Raw genomic sequence first — 18,349 nt, 5'->3', positions numbered from 1 at the left:
AGCAGTACCTCGTGCAATCCGGTAAAAAGAAGAGAAGAAGATCGATGATGTGAAGAAGAAAGTGAAGAACAGGCACAGAGCAGAGCAGGAGATAAAGGAGTGAGAGGGGAAACAGTGCAAGGGTAAGAGAGTGAGCACCGCCGCACTTGCTGCTCTGCCATTTGGAGCTTTTGTAGCCTTCAAGTACAGTTTAGGCTCGTCTTTTGTTCTTTTGTCTCAACTCCAACGCTGAGCCTTCAAAGGCCGGGTGCCCGCTCTCAACGGCACATCTAAGAGAGCTTTGAACTCACGTGAGCCGCCATCACCACTCTTTAATGTTAAAATGAGGAAATGTAGCTTGGCTGTGTTCATAAACCCATCTGGTCACATCAATTAATCAAACTGGCAGTTCTTTGTTTTTATAGTGCCTTGCAAGATCAGCAGTACCATCATCTGGGCACTGGCAGGCTGGCATTCCTGATGGCAGGAGACCCCACAGCTCATTGCCAAGGCTGCCCCCCAATTTCTATTTACTTTGCCTTTGAATGCCATGCTTTTTTATTTGGGGACAACAAACGCAGGCATTATAAAAACAAGAAATACAAGAGCGCTGTAGGAGGAGGGCACTGCCCACAAGAGAAGTAAAGCCACGGCAGGGCATCACAGCCAGCGGCTCCTGCTTTGACTCACATCACAAGAGTATGGGAGTCCACACAATGGCCACCTATGTTCTAGGGTGGCAGTGGATTCTGGGAAAGTGGCCAAAGTTCCCAGCACACAGCAACAGCCAAATAAAAAGCATGTTGTTTGCGAGAGCTCATCAGGTCCAGCAGGGGTGCCCGCCAAAGCAACCTGAACAATCACAATTGGAGAAAAAGAAGAAGAAGCAGAAAATGGGTGAGAGAACCGAAATCCCCGGGTGCCTTCTTCTTTTAATAAAACTCTGATTTAAAAGCTCGTAGCATTTGAGGCGGTCAATAAAAGGCAAGAGGCTGAGAAGAGGAGGAGGAGGAGGAGAAAGAGGTACACATCAGTTGCTTCCTCCCTACTCATCTTTAAGCTTTCTTTCAAAAGCCATTTTTCTTCTCCTTTTTTCTTTTTTGAAACCTGGTCCTCGTTGCTGTTGGCTGTGATCCTGTCATCTTTACGACCATTTCTTCAATGTCAGGCCAGTTTTGTGTGACTCCTTTGTCATCCTGCACTAATACACAGAAATAATTCCCTCCACCATCACGGCAGCCTTGAGAAGAAGAATGCAGGACAGGCTGGGACAAGCCCACAGAAACACGCGGCCCGGGTGACACATCTGGAAAGGCGCCGGTGGGCGGACCAGGGACATGTGGAGGCGCATCTCCCGCCTCGGAGGCTGCTGGCAGTGGCCAGTGGGGACCTGCGCTTCCGGCTGTAAAGAAAGATGTGCAGTGTGTCTCGGACTTAAGGGTCGTGGGATTGAGGGGAAATCATGAGAAACGGTAGGGGAACAGAGTAAAGAAAATAGCCAAAAGAAGGAGGAAGACATGGTGTGAAAAGGACAGATGTAAAGTGGTCAAGGAAGGAAAGGGGGAATGATAAAGAGTAAAGAGGCGAGAATATAGGGAGAAACAGCAAAAAGATATCAGTTAGGCTTTACTCATATAGTCCCCATATTTTACATTTACTAATTTGACTTGCTTCTTTATTCATGGTGACTTACAACATTTGAGATACAATCAGTTCCATTTCTTTTTGTGTTCCAGTGGGAGCACAGGCAGGTGTGTGACTTGCTCATAGTCAAACAGTGTCAGTAGCTGAAACCGAACCCCAACTTTGTGGTTTGAAGTCCAAAGCCTTAACCACTACACCATACTGTCTGCTGTTCATTGAAATCAATGTCATCATGAGATCGTCAGGCAGACAGAGGAAGAGTGAGGAAGACACTATAAGGATGGTCAAAGAAGGATGGGGTTGGCAAAAACAGTGAATGATCCACATGGAAAAAAAGCAGTTATTGTATAGTGCCTTTCATATGGAACAAATCATAACAGACTTCACAGTGATTACAGTCAAGCAAAGGAGGAAGACAACATAAGAAGATTAAGGAGGAGTAAGGTACAATATGGACAGGAATGGAAAGAGAAGCAGGAGGTACACTTTATTCACCTTCATAAATTCCATTCATTGCGACTGGTATCGTCATATTTCCATTATAGTCAAGCAGATGGAGGAAGAGTGAGAAAGACAACAATGATAAACATGAAGCCATGCTGAATGCCATTCATTGAGGGCAATATCATTAGGTGATAGTCAAGGAAACAGAGGAAGAGTGAGGATGACAGCAATAAGGGAGTCAAAGGAGGATGAGATTGATAACAAAATAAAGGATCCACATGGAGAAACGCAGAGACATTTTTGAACTGTCTTTAATTGTATAGTACCTTTCATGTAGAGAGAAAGGGAAAGAAACAGAAGCCTCAGTTATTTCATCTTTCTTTATATGGTGCTTTTCACAGGGTTCAACATCACCATGTGCTTTACCGTGATTACAGTTACTTAAGGAGGAATAACAGACTGAGTGATGAAAATGATAATATGGAGTTATAATACAAGAATGACAGAAAGAGTGAAGGATTCACATTAAGAAAAAAAGCAGGACTAGAATATGGAAAGTAATAAAGGAGAAACAAGAGCCTCAGCTGATTCATTTTATTTATATAGTGTCTTTCCTTGGGTTCAACATCACCATATCCTAGAGAGCAGTGGTTACAGTAAGCCCTGAATGGGTTGTCAACTATGTACGTCCCGGTGAAGCGATTTCATCCTAGATTGTCTCATGGGTGCCGTCACACCTCTGCACTGGAACTGGAAATCTTTCTCTTTCACTAATTCACATTCCTTCCGGTTCTTCCACATTTCCTCTACACAACTCAGTCTTGAACAGAACAGCGATAAGAGAACACAGGCTGGAAGAATCCAGCTGGACAGACAGCAGGACACAATGGGTCTTGTGGGTCAGGCATTCATTTTTTTCTCCTTTTTATACCCCCATCCTGCCACTTTGTTTGCTGACACAAATTATGAATTCCATCCCCAGCAAAAGCACAAACAAAAAGGGAGAGGGACCGTGGGAGGCCGAATAAAGATTGTTTTTCTCTTTGTAAATCCTATTTTGTGTGCTGCATCCCTAATCTAATTATGACTGAGGAGGAGGAGGAGAGTGAGCCACACTGGGCCCCCATTTTATTCTCTTAACACTTTATTATCCAACGTGTGAAAATGCAAAACACCGGTGCAACCTCACTGAAATGAAATACTTTTGTTGCTTTCTAACAGTACGAATTGAGAGAAGCACTACATACAATGAAGACTAAAGAATCGAGACCCTCTTTTTATTTCAAATCTCCCATACATTCTTTTTAGAAAATGTAAATAGAGCACAGTTTAACTGCCCTGTGTTCAGAGAAGCCACCCCATTGCTTCCCAAACATGTCACCCCTTACAGCACTTCACCATTCGAGGAAGGAAGAACCCAATACACCTCCAAGAACAACAATGCAAAAGTTCAAAAGCGCAATGAGGACAACCTGCATGAGATGGTAAAGGAAGTCATTAAGGGTACAAACCTTGGGAATTTACCCAGTAACACGTCAGCAATTCAAGTCAAAGGAGGCTCACAGACCACTTTGTATACAGCAGACTGAGCTGATGACCCCTGGGTCTGTAAAGAGATTTCATCCTGCTTACTTAAAAATACCCTGTGAGGACCCTCATCGAGAAGTTCAACAGCTCAGTCTCTCTGTATGCTTCTGTAATTATGCTACCTTACGTCACAAGAAAAAACATTTCTCTGTGGTGGTCTGTTTGCTCCAAAAGCTTCCTGACATCTCAAGAGTGTTGGCTACTTCAACAGCTGGTCTGTATTCACTAAGAGCAGAAGAAAGCTTGAAGCTAAGAGAAGGCGTGGCCAGTAATGAAAAAGGAGGGGTATAAGGAAGGTTACAGGTGATAGGTCCTTTCCAGCATGTAGATAATAAAGGTTACTTCTGCACTACATTTTCATTAAAAATGCAGACATTTGTCACCGTTTTCTGCTTTAAAAACACTCTCTCGAGCCATATACTTCTGAAAATGCAGAATCGGTCGTGATAATGATGGGTGAAAATAAAGTGTTTTGGAAATGCACTCTAATTGCACTTTGATTTCAAAGTGCTTATTACATAGGCCTTCTCTTACTGGATCAAACTCATTCCCTGCTGGTAACCCTTCACTGGAGAAAAACATATCCCAATACAGTGGACACAGAGGAGGGAGCTGCTTTTCATGGCACTTGTGTTGTATTGTATGCATCTAAATTGCATTGGTAGTCTGAATGCTGTATAGCAGGGGGTTCTCAGACTCGGTCCTGGGGGGCCATTGTGGCTGCAGGTTTTTGTTCCAACCAGATTCCTAATCAGTGACAACACCTGATTGCACTGATCTCATTTAATTAGCTGGTTTTATTTATCTTTTATTGTACATTCAGAAAAGCACAGCAGCATGATTTTTACATTTATAAGAAACATTTCTTATAAATATTTTTTGTCTTTGCTATGGATTTAAATGCTTAACTCTCTTTTTATTATATTTCTGTGCAGTTTGCTCCCTTCATTGAATCTTAATAATGGCAATTAAAAATAAGCAGAGCAGAAACCCAAGCAAACAACACTCAATCTTGAAAGGCTGCAACTACTTTAGCGTCAGCTCCACAAAGTAGTAAATAACGGATTAATTAAACAATTAGAACACCTAGAAAAGTAGAATGACAATCAAGATGAAAAAACTGTTAAAAAGAAAAAAATACATATAACTGCTAAGTACGTTTTACTACTTTTTTTTTTTTTTTTACCAAACTTAGTTTTCTAATTTGTATATTTTTCCCAAAACAGGGAATCTGGGAAACAACAGTTCACTTAATTAGCACAGGAGTCCAATTAAAAACAGAGGCTGGTTGGAACAAAAACCTGCAGCCACAGTGGGCCCCCAGGACCGAGTTTGAGAACCCCTGCTGTATAGGACAGTTTTGCTGCATAGGATAGTTTTGCTGCATAGGAAAGTTTTGCAATAAATCCTGTGGCCAGCACCATCACCATTCCTTCACGGATTTTTCAGCAAATGCACTCATATGCCTAATGTAAGCAAACGTCTACATGAGGGCTCCTCAGTTACATACAAGATGTCTGCAGGTTATTGTTTTAACCTATTTGTTTACTGCTAAAGCAAAAACTTTTTGGGACGAGTTTTAGTTAACTTGCATGAACCCTTAAACACTTATGCCTCATATCATGAAGACCTCTGAGGTAGAATAGTTCTGGACTATATGAGTCCTCTTGTGTTAGACCACTTGGACCTACTGCACTTTACCTATCAGACAAAGACTGGAATGGAGGGTGAAATTATCTATCTGCTTCTCAAGGATTATTCTCATCTGGACAAAGCTGGCAGCACTGTGAGGACTTCAGTACCATCCAGCCATCCCTGTTATGGGGTAAGCTCTAAGATAACACAGGTAGATAAGCCTGTGGTGTTCTGGATAATGGACTATCTGTCGGGCAGACGGCAGTTTGTGAGACTCAAGGACTGTCTTTCTGATATGGATGTGACCAACACTGGAGCACCACATGGAACAGTCCTGTCTTCACTCTGTACACCTCCAACTATAAATAAAATACCAGGTCATGTCACTTGCAGAAATTTCCAGACGATTCTGTACCTATGGGGTGTACTGATAAGGACAGTGAGACAGAGGGTCAGAGTCGGGTGGAGAACATTGTTTCTTGGTGCAAAAAGAATTGTCCGCAACTTAATACCAGCAAAACCAAGGAACCGCTTATTAAGTATGCCACAGCAAAGGGCCTCCATGTCCAGTTACTATTCAGGGAGTGGATGTGGAGGTGGTGCACTGCTACAAGTACTTGGGGGTTCACATCAATGATAGGTTGGACTGGTCTCAGAAAACAGAAATACCCTCTGGGGACAAATCAAGTTCTGTCTAATTGCCTATTTTAGTTTTACACAGTTCCATTTGGGGTTTAGTTGCCACCTTTTTTCTTAACTCACCATCAGTTAATTATTATTACAAAGGTGCCAACAGCTTTCAAGAGAACAAATTTACATTTAAACCTGTATAAATCATGAAGTATCTGTGTTAATACAATGTTTTGAAATAAATGAAAAAGATGGGAAGGATAAATCTATTCTGGAGCACAAAACATACTGTCAGGTCCAGAAGTATTTAGACAGTGACACACTTTTCATAACTTTGGCACCGTATGCCACCACAATGGATCTGACATAAAGTAATCATTATGTGAATGAAGAATAGACTTTCAGCTTTAATTTAAGGAGTTTACCAAAAATATTTTAAGAGCTGTTTAGGAATGACAGCCATTTTTCTGCATATCCCTCCAACCATTTCCAGGGACTCAAAAGTATATGGACATTGACTGACAAGTTTTTCCATAGCCAGGTAAGAGCATTTCCCTCATTATTTCATTAACTATTGAATAGGTAAAAGGTCTGGAATTGATCTGGATTGGTCCGGAATTTAAATCATCAGGCTTGGACAATAACACAATTCCCATCAGGCAGATAACAGAAACACAAGGACTGGTCAAATAAAACATTTGGTACATTCTTAAAGAGAAGGACCGCACTGGTGAACTCAACAACACCAGAAGGTATGGAAAACTGCAGAAGACAACGGTTCTGTATGACTGCAGAATTCTGTTCTCGGTGAAGAAGAAACCCTTCACAACATTTAGTCAAACCTAGAGTGGAAACCCAGCACTTGGACATGGCCAGGGGTTCCAGGCTTTAGGTACATATTGACCGTAAAATATTTTCAACCAAATATTGAAAATGATCGTTAAACGTATGATTATGTTAGTTTATCCAAATACTTTTGTGCCCTGGAAAATAGAGGGGCCCTGTATAAAAATGTCTTCCTTTTCTAAACAACCCGTACAATATTTTTGTTAAACCCCTTGAATTAAAGCTGAAAGCCTAAACTTCAACAACATCTTTGTTGCTTTGCTTCAAATCGATTGTGAAGGCATATAGAGCCAACATTATGAAAATTGTGTCATTGTCCAAATACTTATGGACCTAATTGTATGGATAATGTTCTTATAAAATGAAAACTGAAAAAAAATATCTACAGTATAAAGATTTTTCTTGGAAGAATGAAAGCTCTAAGAAACCATATATATATATAAATACCAAGTTTCATTATCTAATTATGGATGAAAATCTACAGCCACTTTGGTCCGATAACCGAGAACCCCAGGTCTACTTCATATGCATTTTTGCATGTCTGAGTGTTTGATACTTTTGTAAACGATGTGAAAACGCTAGTGTGGACGGAGGCCACTGTCATTTAAAGACGCCATTTTTATGAAAATGTAGTGGTGAGGGAAAAGCCTAAGTGGATGTGGTGCCCCACACCTTTAAATAAGGGGGTTTCTTTTTGCCCTGTGTTTGCCTACCTTCTCATTGTGATGGGCGTTTGAATTCACTTTACTGATTCAATTCTTTCAAACTAACCAATTCATTAGATTCAATTGTTTAATTTAATTCATCAAAAGGATCAGAGGCTGGCAGCAGTTTTAAAAAAAAATACACACCTTTGGATGACTAATCAAAAAGTATAATCAAATGACGGACATTAATATAAATTAAATCCTATATTATACAAGCTGATAACTCACATCATATAACACTGTCCTGTTTGAAAGCACAAAGCATGGCAACATATTAAAAATGCATAATTAAAATATGACAATACCTTTGAGAATAATAAATGAACAAGAATTACTGTATGTGACTTTCTCTGAGCCTCCTGCATTTTTTCCTGGATTTTTAACATGGTAGCAAATTGTCTTTCTTTCAGTCTTAATTTTAATTTCAGGAACAAAAAGAAGGTACAGGGAGGGAGATTTGGTTAATTTGCCGGGTATGAAGTAACAACTACATTGTTTTTGATCAAAACAATCTTTGACCGACAACGCAGTATGTGCAGGTGTTCTGTCATGGTGTAGTGCAGGTGCGTTTTCATGGTGCAAAATGCAGTTTTATGTGAGCCCCTGCTTCGGATTTTTTTTTTCCCCCATATGTTTTCATGCAGACACTTCAGCAGTTAAATGGAAAGTTGCTGATTAAAAATCTGTTTACGGAGAACAAATTCTTTATTAAGAAGTTCAATGTCAAAAAATGTTATCCTCGGTGTCTTAATGTTCGATGTGACCTAATGTGCTTTAATGGCTGGGAAAAAAAAAGTGCCAAAGTCACATGCACAAATGTCAGTAATACCTCAGTGTGATCAAGTCAGCATAATGCTACTCGGTGGACTTATTTAAAATACCTAGCGATGTAGTCGGTAAGTACACCCTACTCGCATGCTACTGACGAATTTTTGAAATTTTGGAGACCCTGCCCCAATCTGGACAAGAATATATCTGCAAGCAGATAATGTAGATTTAGCTTGGGTAAACATCTGGCAGGTGAATGTAAAGTGTTACACACACGAAATAGAAATGTGAGATTCGAATACACAATGGGAAGTATGAAACCTGAAAGTATACCTGATGAAAAGGACCTGGGAGTCACAGTGAACTCATTGCTATCAACATCAAGACATTGGACAGAAGCAATCAAGCAGACCAATAGGACGTGAGGTTATGTATCAGGGTACATGGAGAACAAGTCAAGGGAGGTGGGACTTGAGACTTATAATGCACTAATGAGGCAGCACCTGGAGTACTGTGGACAGTTTTGGTCTACATATGACAAAAAGGACATACTGTAGCAGTATTAGAGAGAGTCCTGAGAAGAGCGGCTAAGCTGATTCTGGGACCAAAAGGTATAAGCTATGAGGAGACACTGAAGGAGTTGAACCATTTTAGTTTAAGTAAAAAGAGTGTTTAAATGTATTAAAGGAGTTAGTAGAGTGTATCCAGGCTAATACTTTAAAATGAGTTCAACAAGAACATGGGGACACAGTTGTAAACATGTTAAGGGTAGATTTTGTTCAAATGCTTGTAAATTTTCTTCACCCAAAGAACCACAGACAGAAGGAATAAGTTACAAAGTATTGTGGTAGAGAGGTGGACATTAGAGACCTTCATATCTCTACTTGATATTATTTTAGACAATCTAGGTGAATAGGATGGACAAGCTTAATAGACCGAATGGCCTACTGCTTTCACATTTTTGTAATATTCTAATAAATGTATCATTACTGTGTTATATGAATAACAAAAGAATGTTCAGTGACAGGAGTTCTCATTCTCCAGTAAGGATTCGGTTCAAACTCAAAAGAAACGTTGGTGAAGTGAAAGAGAATAATAAATGAGACTGGTGGTACTTGCATGTTGGTTTAAAATGTCTACCTACCTACCTACGAAAGACACTGATGACATCACACATGAGTTACAACACTCCTGTTGAGCTCTGCTGAATCGATTAGTAAGACTCACTGAAAAGAGGCGCTCATAAGGAACACATCTTTTTCAAATTGCTTATCACTACTTTCTAAGTTTCTCTTCTCAACTGCACCAACACAGATGACAAAGTTTACATGGTGGAGTCTGGAGGTGCAGTGCGACTCCAGTACTCCTATAAAACATCAACAGAACGTTGCTGGTATGGTTTCAAAAAAGAGGAAGGCAATACTAAATTAATGAATATATGGATTACAAGGATGGTGATTAGTCATGAATGGCACTATATAAAATTAAGTCTAAATAAGGAAATATCTAGGCAGTCTAGCTTTATAACAGACATCTTTTTCTTTCTTTCTTTCTTTGAGTTTGTATTTTGTTCACACTTGTTGGCATGGCCACATGCTTGTCACTCTGTGACCCACTGGTGACCTCAGTCACCCATCTGTGGAAAGCAGTGTGTCAAACTTGGCCTTCGATGAATAAAGTGAGCCACACAAAGCTAGACCTGGCATGTCAAGAGATGGGCATGGCACTAAAAAGTGTAGCTCTCTTTCTTTACAGAAATGATTCCTTTCATAGACTTTTTCCCCATTTGAAAGTTCCTTGGAGCAGCGTTTCTTTATCACAGTCTGCTTTCATAAAGATAAACTCGCGCCCCTGCATTCTCACTTGATATGATCCTTTAAGCTGTGTAACAGCTGCTGGATAAAAAACAAACAGTCTCTTTACTTTTTTTTTTTTTTTTTTGGGTGGGAGACGACTTTTTATTTTTTTGGTGAGGTGGGTATGATAACAGCAGGCGCCATTGTTCTAACTACATAACCAGTATAACTCCTCAGCCAGTCTGCCAAGATTCTCTGTGATCAGCACATTAAATGATCATCAGAGCGCCCACAGTGCTGGGTGATGAAGTTAAATACACCATATGTGGCCCAGGGTCTCAAAAGGTTACATTACAAAAAGAAAGATGGAAAGCAGCAAAGTCCCACAGGAACAAATGGGTCATTTTGCTTCCTCGCTTTCATAGACTACTTGAGCTACAAAAGGCAGCCTATTTCTGGACTAACCAAAGAAAAGGATTTTATGTGAAAGAAAAGATGGCAGAATACAGTTAACTGTCCTTAAGAACAAGAGGTGGAAACTACAATGAGCCAAGCTTTGTTTTTTTTTTTTACTTCCAAAATCTTGCTTTTATTTTGTGATTCTTGGGTATTGAGTGTTGTTTGATATAGGGGAACAATAAATGTAAATGAATTTAGCACAAGGCTGCAACAAAACAAAATGTTAAAAAAGTGTGGGGTTCTGAATACTTTCCGAATCTGCTGTACACCTGATCTGCCTCATCCTGTGCCCCACAGTGAGGGAGTCAATTTGACCAGATCTGTACAACAGATTACATGCAACCTGCAAATCAATGCCATTTCTGCACATTTGTGGACCACACTACACAATGAAATACTGTGGGCAGGCGAGCAACAAGCTGTTTTCAAGTGGGTAAGAAAAAAGGTTCTTCAAACTGCTTGCCTGTTTAACGAAGACATATTGACATGTGTACCAGAAAATTCAAAATTGTAAATGAGATCATACATAACATTTAACTTTATATCATATATCACAGATCACATATAACATTTAATTGTATATTTTATTCTCTGATAACAGTTTACATATAAGAAGTCATTTCTTTAACCAGGTATCATCCAAGACTCTTAATGATGAACTATTTTGAGTCATTACATAATACTTAAAAGCAGAAGTGTGTTTCTGGACCATACTATTTATCTATAAACTGGTGAAAATTGCAAAATAAATATTCAAATATGTTATATTAATGCGCATAAATGAAAAGACAGCGCTCTTTTAGGTTTCTTCAGTCTGCAATGTTGCATTAACAAGAGCATGTGGTACCTCACCTGTATGTGTAAATAAAGGGCGTCCATGTTTAGAGTTTGTAGGTAATGATGGATCAAAAGTTTTCTTTATTTACCAAGTGTTTTCCACAACAGTATGCATGAATGTTTTTGGCCCTGTAGTGATATGCCTCAGTTAGCAGGATACTTATGGTTATCACCTTTTGAATAAGAGTGCTGGATAGCAATGGGCATTTCAATGGTCTGCACGTTTTGTTTGTAGCAGAGTTGACTGCCCTTCAACTTCAGATCTGAAAGTGCTAAAATCGGCATAGCATGGGATACACTGAACTACTGAGAAAAGAATTTTCTCAGACTGCCAGAGTAATTGGAGAAGCAAGTTAAAAGGCTAATAGTAAAAGTAAAATTACTGTATAACATTAAGAGTGCCAAGTGATTTTTTTGATATATTTTATTACATTAAATCCATCTTTTTCATTAGTGATTACTAAATCACGTTTTAGGTGTGAAATGCCAATGGATGCCTCTGGGAACTACTCAGTTTCTTCAGTCTCTCGTATGAATTATTTTACTGGGATTTACTAGAATTGATAAAAGCGTCTCAAAGTGAATGGAGAGGCTGCTGTCTGGCTCAGTAGTGAATCACATACCTTGTGACAAGAGGAAAATGTAATGAGAGCCCAACAGCAAGATTAAAAACAAAGTGAGGAACAATGGCGCCAGTCATGTGCCTGAGCCAAATTCTAACAAATAGCTTGATGTTTCATATAGGCAAACTGAGGGAACCCTAACCAGATGAGTGGGCTTGTCACCATGTGTTGACCTGCTGAGCGGGCCCATCACCATGTGTTGACCAGTTGAGCAGGCTGGTTATATTGTGTCAGTCAATTCCTTTCTTGCCTTATGTTCTGCCACTAATGCAGCTAACGACTGATTTAGGTGAAGGGATTTGTTTTCTTTAGGTTGAACCCCTGTTTTAAAGTCCTATATATTAATGATTAATGATAAACTGCTAGCAAAACCTCAGCTGTCCTAAAACACAAACCTCCATTAAACAGCAGTTTAAACAAAAAGAATGAAAGCACAAATATTTTCCCTCTCAAAGCCACAAAACAGGATTCCTACCACTACTGCCCTCTTATGAACAGGCCACTTACTAGCCAAGCCACACACTTGGTGCTTCAGCCCCTTTCAAGTCAACATCTCCTACTGATTCATGGCCAGTTAACTTGGGTACAGCTTGCCAATTCTTCTACTCTTGTTCTTCTGTAACAGCCAGCCAAACCAAAATGATGGACACCCTGCTTGAAGGCATTAACTCTCATGAAATCAAAGAATTAAAACGTCAGCTGCTGTTTGACCCGTACCTTTTACTAAAGCAAATTAGCTTCCAGCTGTACTGATTACAAAATTGGCAGTCAGCTTACTATAGAGAGTGAGGATCAGGAGAAAGAGGAGTAAAATGGGCAAAGCCAAGGATCAAAGCCATAAGCTAAGAGAGGGAATTGTCAGAGCTAAATCGCAAACCAAAAATCAAAGTGAAAAGGCCGAACTTGTGTCAAGAAACCTGTAATCAAGTTTGTCAAAAGTAAATTCACTTTATTTAGTCCAATCTCAGATATTGATTTACTTTTTTGGGGGGGTACCTTCATATGGGCGCACCAACAAAATCAAGATGCCCATCACCAAAACAAAATGGCACTGGAAAAGACGGTAATATATAATAAACTTCAAAATGTAAGTTCTAAATAAAAATCTGATTGTAGGATTTGATGACTCAACTGGCAAACCCCCAAAACGACACCTGAGAAAAATGTAAAATGAACATCAAACACCAGTATTCTGCCTATATGTGTGCCACCTCTACAAGTGAGAGGGTAGCACAAGCATACCATGCCAACATGTTGACAGCATCTGAGCCACCCCAAGCTGTAGCCCAATAAACACAGAATGTCTTGGTTGAGGACCCTCGGGTGTGCTCCTGCGTCAGCATTATACTGTGACCCCTCTGTCCCATTCATTCATTCAAGCAGCAGGCATGCATACAAAAGAGCAAAAGACCTTCTTTAACAAACGCTTTGTTCCCATCTTTCCTTTAGCAAACATCTGGAAAGGCAAACAGACTGCTTTTAAGCAAGTCCTTATTTACAAGAAACACATTTTTCTTCAGCTTCTTTCTATGCATGCTGTCAATTTTATAATAAAAGCTTACCTGGAAAATAGAAGGGTGTTGAGGTCCAGGGAGGGCAGCACATAAAAAAGAAAAGAAGAGAGAAAAAAAAGACGTTACTTGCCAAATTCCTGCATTGAAGTCTATCACACACAAAAAGCTCCCACGGAGGCGGGGGATGAATGATATCAAGGAATAAAAGTGGAGAGCCTCCCACACCTTCACACACACCAAGAGTTGACCAGCTGTCAGAGACATTCACTGACCCCCACATATGGCTTACTGGTGACTTTTCATTTCAGAATAAACCATCCATCTATGTACTACACTGGCTTATTCTCTTAGGGTGGCCTGGAGCCAAAGCTTCATTCTAGGAGCATTAAGGAACAAATGGTGGACAGGACAGAACATAACATAACAGAAGGGGTGTAGGCCTCAAGAACTACACACAACAAGGCCAGATCTGCCTTATCTCTGGTCTGGGCCTACTTGATAGACCACACACTCAGGTAGCCTAGTCCTAAACTCAAAAGGCAGGCTTTAAAGCCTGGTCCAAAATGGGGCTAAAGCTTTTAAGAAATCTTAAATTAGACCATAAAACAGAATATTTAATATGAATGAAAATGTATTAAAAAGTCTGAATTAGCATAGGCCTCCCTATTTCGGACTTTTCGTAAGAAGTGTAATGATTTACTTCATGAGGTGGAAGTGGAAAAAGAAACAAAGTTTGAAATATTAAAATATGTGGTTCAGTATAAATGTATAAAGTTGAAATTTTCTGGCGAGTAGAAAAAAGTTGTAATTTTTCACCCACTGACAGAGGTCCATAGAGGGCTAGATCCCTAGTTACCTATAATAGAGTCTATAACGACACACCACATGCTTAAATTTAAAATGTAATATTTTTAACATTACATAAATGGCTCTTAGAGGGCTAGGACCACCAGTACAGAATCAATTATCAAAACTATTATAATATTTGAGATAAGCAACCATGAAATAGCATGAAACGACACTCTACCTGCCTATATTCTTAATTCCCTTTTTTCCCCCAAGTTTTATAAAAAGGAGTAAAAGTAATAATATGACCCCTCGTATACTATTAGGAGGTGTACCCCTAGGGTCGGTTGATGTGGCATGCAGAACTTCATGTCCTTTATTGTTGTAGACACTTATTGGTTTACTCTGTGTACTAAATACCAAATGCAAAAATAACATATGGTTCAAATGGCCTAAAAATGAGAGCTTTGTCGGGTTTAGAGTACTTTTGGATCAGTACTAAAATTTTTACTTCAGTATTGATGCCAGCTATTGGACTTCAGTACTGGTTCCATACTGGTTCTGGAAAATTCCAAAACCCCCATCTTACTCCAGCCTCCCCGGTGCACTGTACAATCGCTCACCTCCCTGGTGCGCCAAACCATCACGCTGCACTAAGCACGACTTCCCCCCTGATAACACTGAAGCATTACAGTGGGGGCGGGGTGTTTCCCCCAAGAAGCCCCAATCGTATTAAAGCAATAAAGTGGGGGTGGGTCCCTGTGAAGCTCTGATTCCATCAAAGTGTATATTTTCATTTTTTGAAGTCTACAAAACCACAAAATTATAGTTTCTCAACTGGAGCACAGGGATATTAAAAGGAAGATAACACAGGGCTTCAATGGGGGTCAATGCTGAAAAACAGCAGACAATAATATATTGACAAAAAATCTCAAGATACTTATGAAGCATAATCACAAACTTTGATCTCCATTCCCCATTAAAAACTTTTCGGCTATCACAACAAACAACACGGGGCAAGTAACAGATAACAAAATAAATAATTTCTAGGTGGATTGTTCCTTGAAGAATATCACTGTGAAGCGGAGATGGGGGATGAATGGACAGAATTGGGATTTAAGGGTGTTATACTCCAACCACTAAGCGAGGTCTCCAAAACTGAAAAAGACCAACGGGATGTCACCACTTTAAACAGCAATGGAGGAACTGACTGCAAAAAGAGAAAACTTGACAAAAGAGTAGTAGGGTGTGACAACAGACAGGAGCAAAGGGTTTCAATCCTTCAACAACGAGTATCTGAGTCCTCTCAAGGAGAAAAGGCAATAGGACTCAGACAATGAAAAGTCCTGCGGGATTGTATAACAAGCACTAGGGCTCCAGTACTGAAACAGAGTGATTCGTTCCCCTGAGCTCAAGCCCCATAAAAAAGCAACATAACAACCCATGCTGTTAAATACCCTCTATGTATGTAGCTGGCCTCAACTTATTAGGCTCCTCTTTCTGAGCCTAAGGCAATTTGCTATAATCAGACGATATTGTCTTCTTCCGTCAGTTGTATCCCCAGTCATCAATATGCCCAGCGCCAGAAGGTGCCCTCAAAGCTGGGTGTTTCCCACAATTAAGCTTCTTCGATCGTGTGTTGTCCGTAATTAGCCCTTCTGCCTGTATGATTAGCGCTCTTAGTGACACAATAAGCTCACCTAATGTATTCTAACTATAATCATCCCTGCCCAATTGCCCTGCTCCCCTTTCCCATTAGGTATGTACGAGAAAGATGCAGGAGAGTTCACTATGGAATGAAGTGTAAAAGATGGGTGGTGGGTCAGAGTTGAAGTTGCTGGGATGTTGCTTTCATTAAAGAGTATAAAAGTGCAGCGTTTTTAAAAAACACAGTAACATACAATTGGTCAGTCTTGACTTGACAAAGCATCAGCTATAATGGGCACTTGTAAAAATCAATGACTAAAGCGGCATGTTAGTCGTTCAATCAATCAATGCATCGTTCAGTGATTTCTATTATGAATGAGGTAGAAGAGCTCCTCATAAATCAATGCAGACTCTTATCAAATAACTCTAATAAATGGCAGAGGTGTGCCAGGCCACATCGCCTGGAGATGTGCTCATGAGGTGGTGCACTATACCAGAAGGACCTTCTTTCTGCTTTTCACTCGTTATGGAGGTAAGATTAAGCATTGCCAGTGGGCCAAACGGAGCAAGCAAAGGGGACGGCAACCCCAAGAAATGCTCCTGCACTCTTTTAACTCAATACGTTAACACACATGTACTCATACTTTACATCTTGTTGCTTGTTTACATCGAAGTAATGTAATCACATGACATTTTAATGCAACTAATGGCTGTGCAGGGCCGACGTCTCTCAGATCAACATTGGGCACAAAGCAGTCAGTCCATCAGAGACCCCACTCAACAGCACACTCGGCTAGTTTAGAATCACCATATCTTTTGGAATGCAGGAGGAAAACCATAGACCATATAACCTTCCTCAGCCTGACTTTGGCCTCCCATTTGCCTTCCTGCAAACTGTGCATGTGTTTGTTCTCTTTGCCTCTTTCCCATTAAGCTGCGACTGCTGAAACACCCAGCAACAGTTATCAGCACACTCTCTCCAATCCTCTACTGTAGCTTGTCACTCCTTCAGAGTTTTCATGGACCTCTTGTTGGCCTCCATTACTAATCTTCTTCACCATACTGACTCAACCTAAGTTGGCCTTTCCAGATCAGCTGCATTTATACTACAATCTACTGAATCCCCAGGACCAGTAATTTCCATTCAACTAACTCTGTGACTTCTAAAACCAGTTGGCTGTCCCAGTGATGATTTAGGAATGTCATAAAGGTGGGGTGAATAGTTATATTATCAATTATTTTTGTGTTTTAAATTTGTAAGCCAACTCTGCAGAAATCTCTTTATATTTTGACACATAAGTGTCTCTTTATGTGACAAGAAGCCAACTTAAATCCACTGTTATTCAGTATTGTATAATTGCTAATCCATGCTTCATACTGTCCTTTCACTAAGGTCACTGTGACCTACCTAATTTATATAGCACCTTTACCTTTTACAAAGCAATCCAAAACCCATTACAAAACTGCGCAAGGCAGCGAGTCTCCACAGAAATGAGAGGAGACTTTAAAGCATACCTTGACATTGAGCCAGTGAAGGACACAAGTGCTGGCTGGAGGACATGTGCCTCAAGCCCCCCATGATTAATACCCACTGAAATGAAATCAATCGCCGGCGCCCAGACTTGCAGTGCAATGCCAGTGGTACATCACAATAATAACAATAATATTGTCACGTAAAAGAAAGAGCTACCTATGCCAGTCACGCTGGTGTGTTGGCTGATGGGAGGCTGCAGTTATAGTAATTGTGATGGAGGCAGCAATGAACTTGTACTTCTCTCCATTGAAATGAATTAGCAAGTAATGTGGTGTTAAGAAGGTCTTTAGGGACCTTAAAAATCTCAACCTGATGTTATTTTGGAAAATCTCTAAAAATAGGATGGACACACTTGTTGCTTAAATCACAACTGTTGCAAAATCCCCATTAAATTGCTTTTGATTTAAGCCCGTAACAGGATTTGGACATTGTTGAAAGTGTATAAGAAATCCACTTTCTCTTACTTTCAGTATAGTTTTTACAGCAAAAAAAAAAAAAATGATACCCACTATGAAGGCCACTTTTATGAAATGTAAGTTGCTTGACTGACTTATTAAAAGGGTCCTCTGAATTGGTTTGCACAGCTAACAGGACATGTTCATAATTCAAGACCAGTTAAGAGTCCAATATGCCTGGTGTCTCTGTATATAAAGAGAAACTCTTTTTGCTTTGTCTTATCTCATGGTTGGATCCACAGTCATACGCTGTCTAGATTTCATAAACAGTATGCGGCCAAGGTGATTCAGGACGGCACAGTCCAACTGCCTTGGAGTTGAGGTATAGCGGCTGCACTAATATTACCCACCGCCCTTAGATGCTCTGATAGTATTGACTACAAACTCTAGACAAAATAAAACATTCCCGTCTTAACAGACTGATCTTAATCTCCCCACCTCTTTATGGTTCTCACCCG

The 18,349-nt window shown here is 40.0% G+C and overlaps 1 protein-coding gene across 8 annotated transcripts in view; it reads right to left on the bottom strand.

The window, feature by feature from the left end:
* Positions 1 to 18,349, bottom strand: part of agrn (agrin) — a 501,409-nt gene that overhangs the window by 366,920 nt on the left and 116,140 nt on the right. The window lies entirely within an intron of this gene.

Source organism: Polypterus senegalus, chromosome 6 (genome assembly GCF_016835505.1).
Source record: "Polypterus senegalus isolate Bchr_013 chromosome 6, ASM1683550v1, whole genome shotgun sequence".
Taxonomy (NCBI): Eukaryota; Metazoa; Chordata; class Cladistia; order Polypteriformes; family Polypteridae; genus Polypterus; species Polypterus senegalus.
Note: the sequence above shows the minus strand (reverse complement) of the source record. Positions and strands in the feature narration are given on the sequence as shown.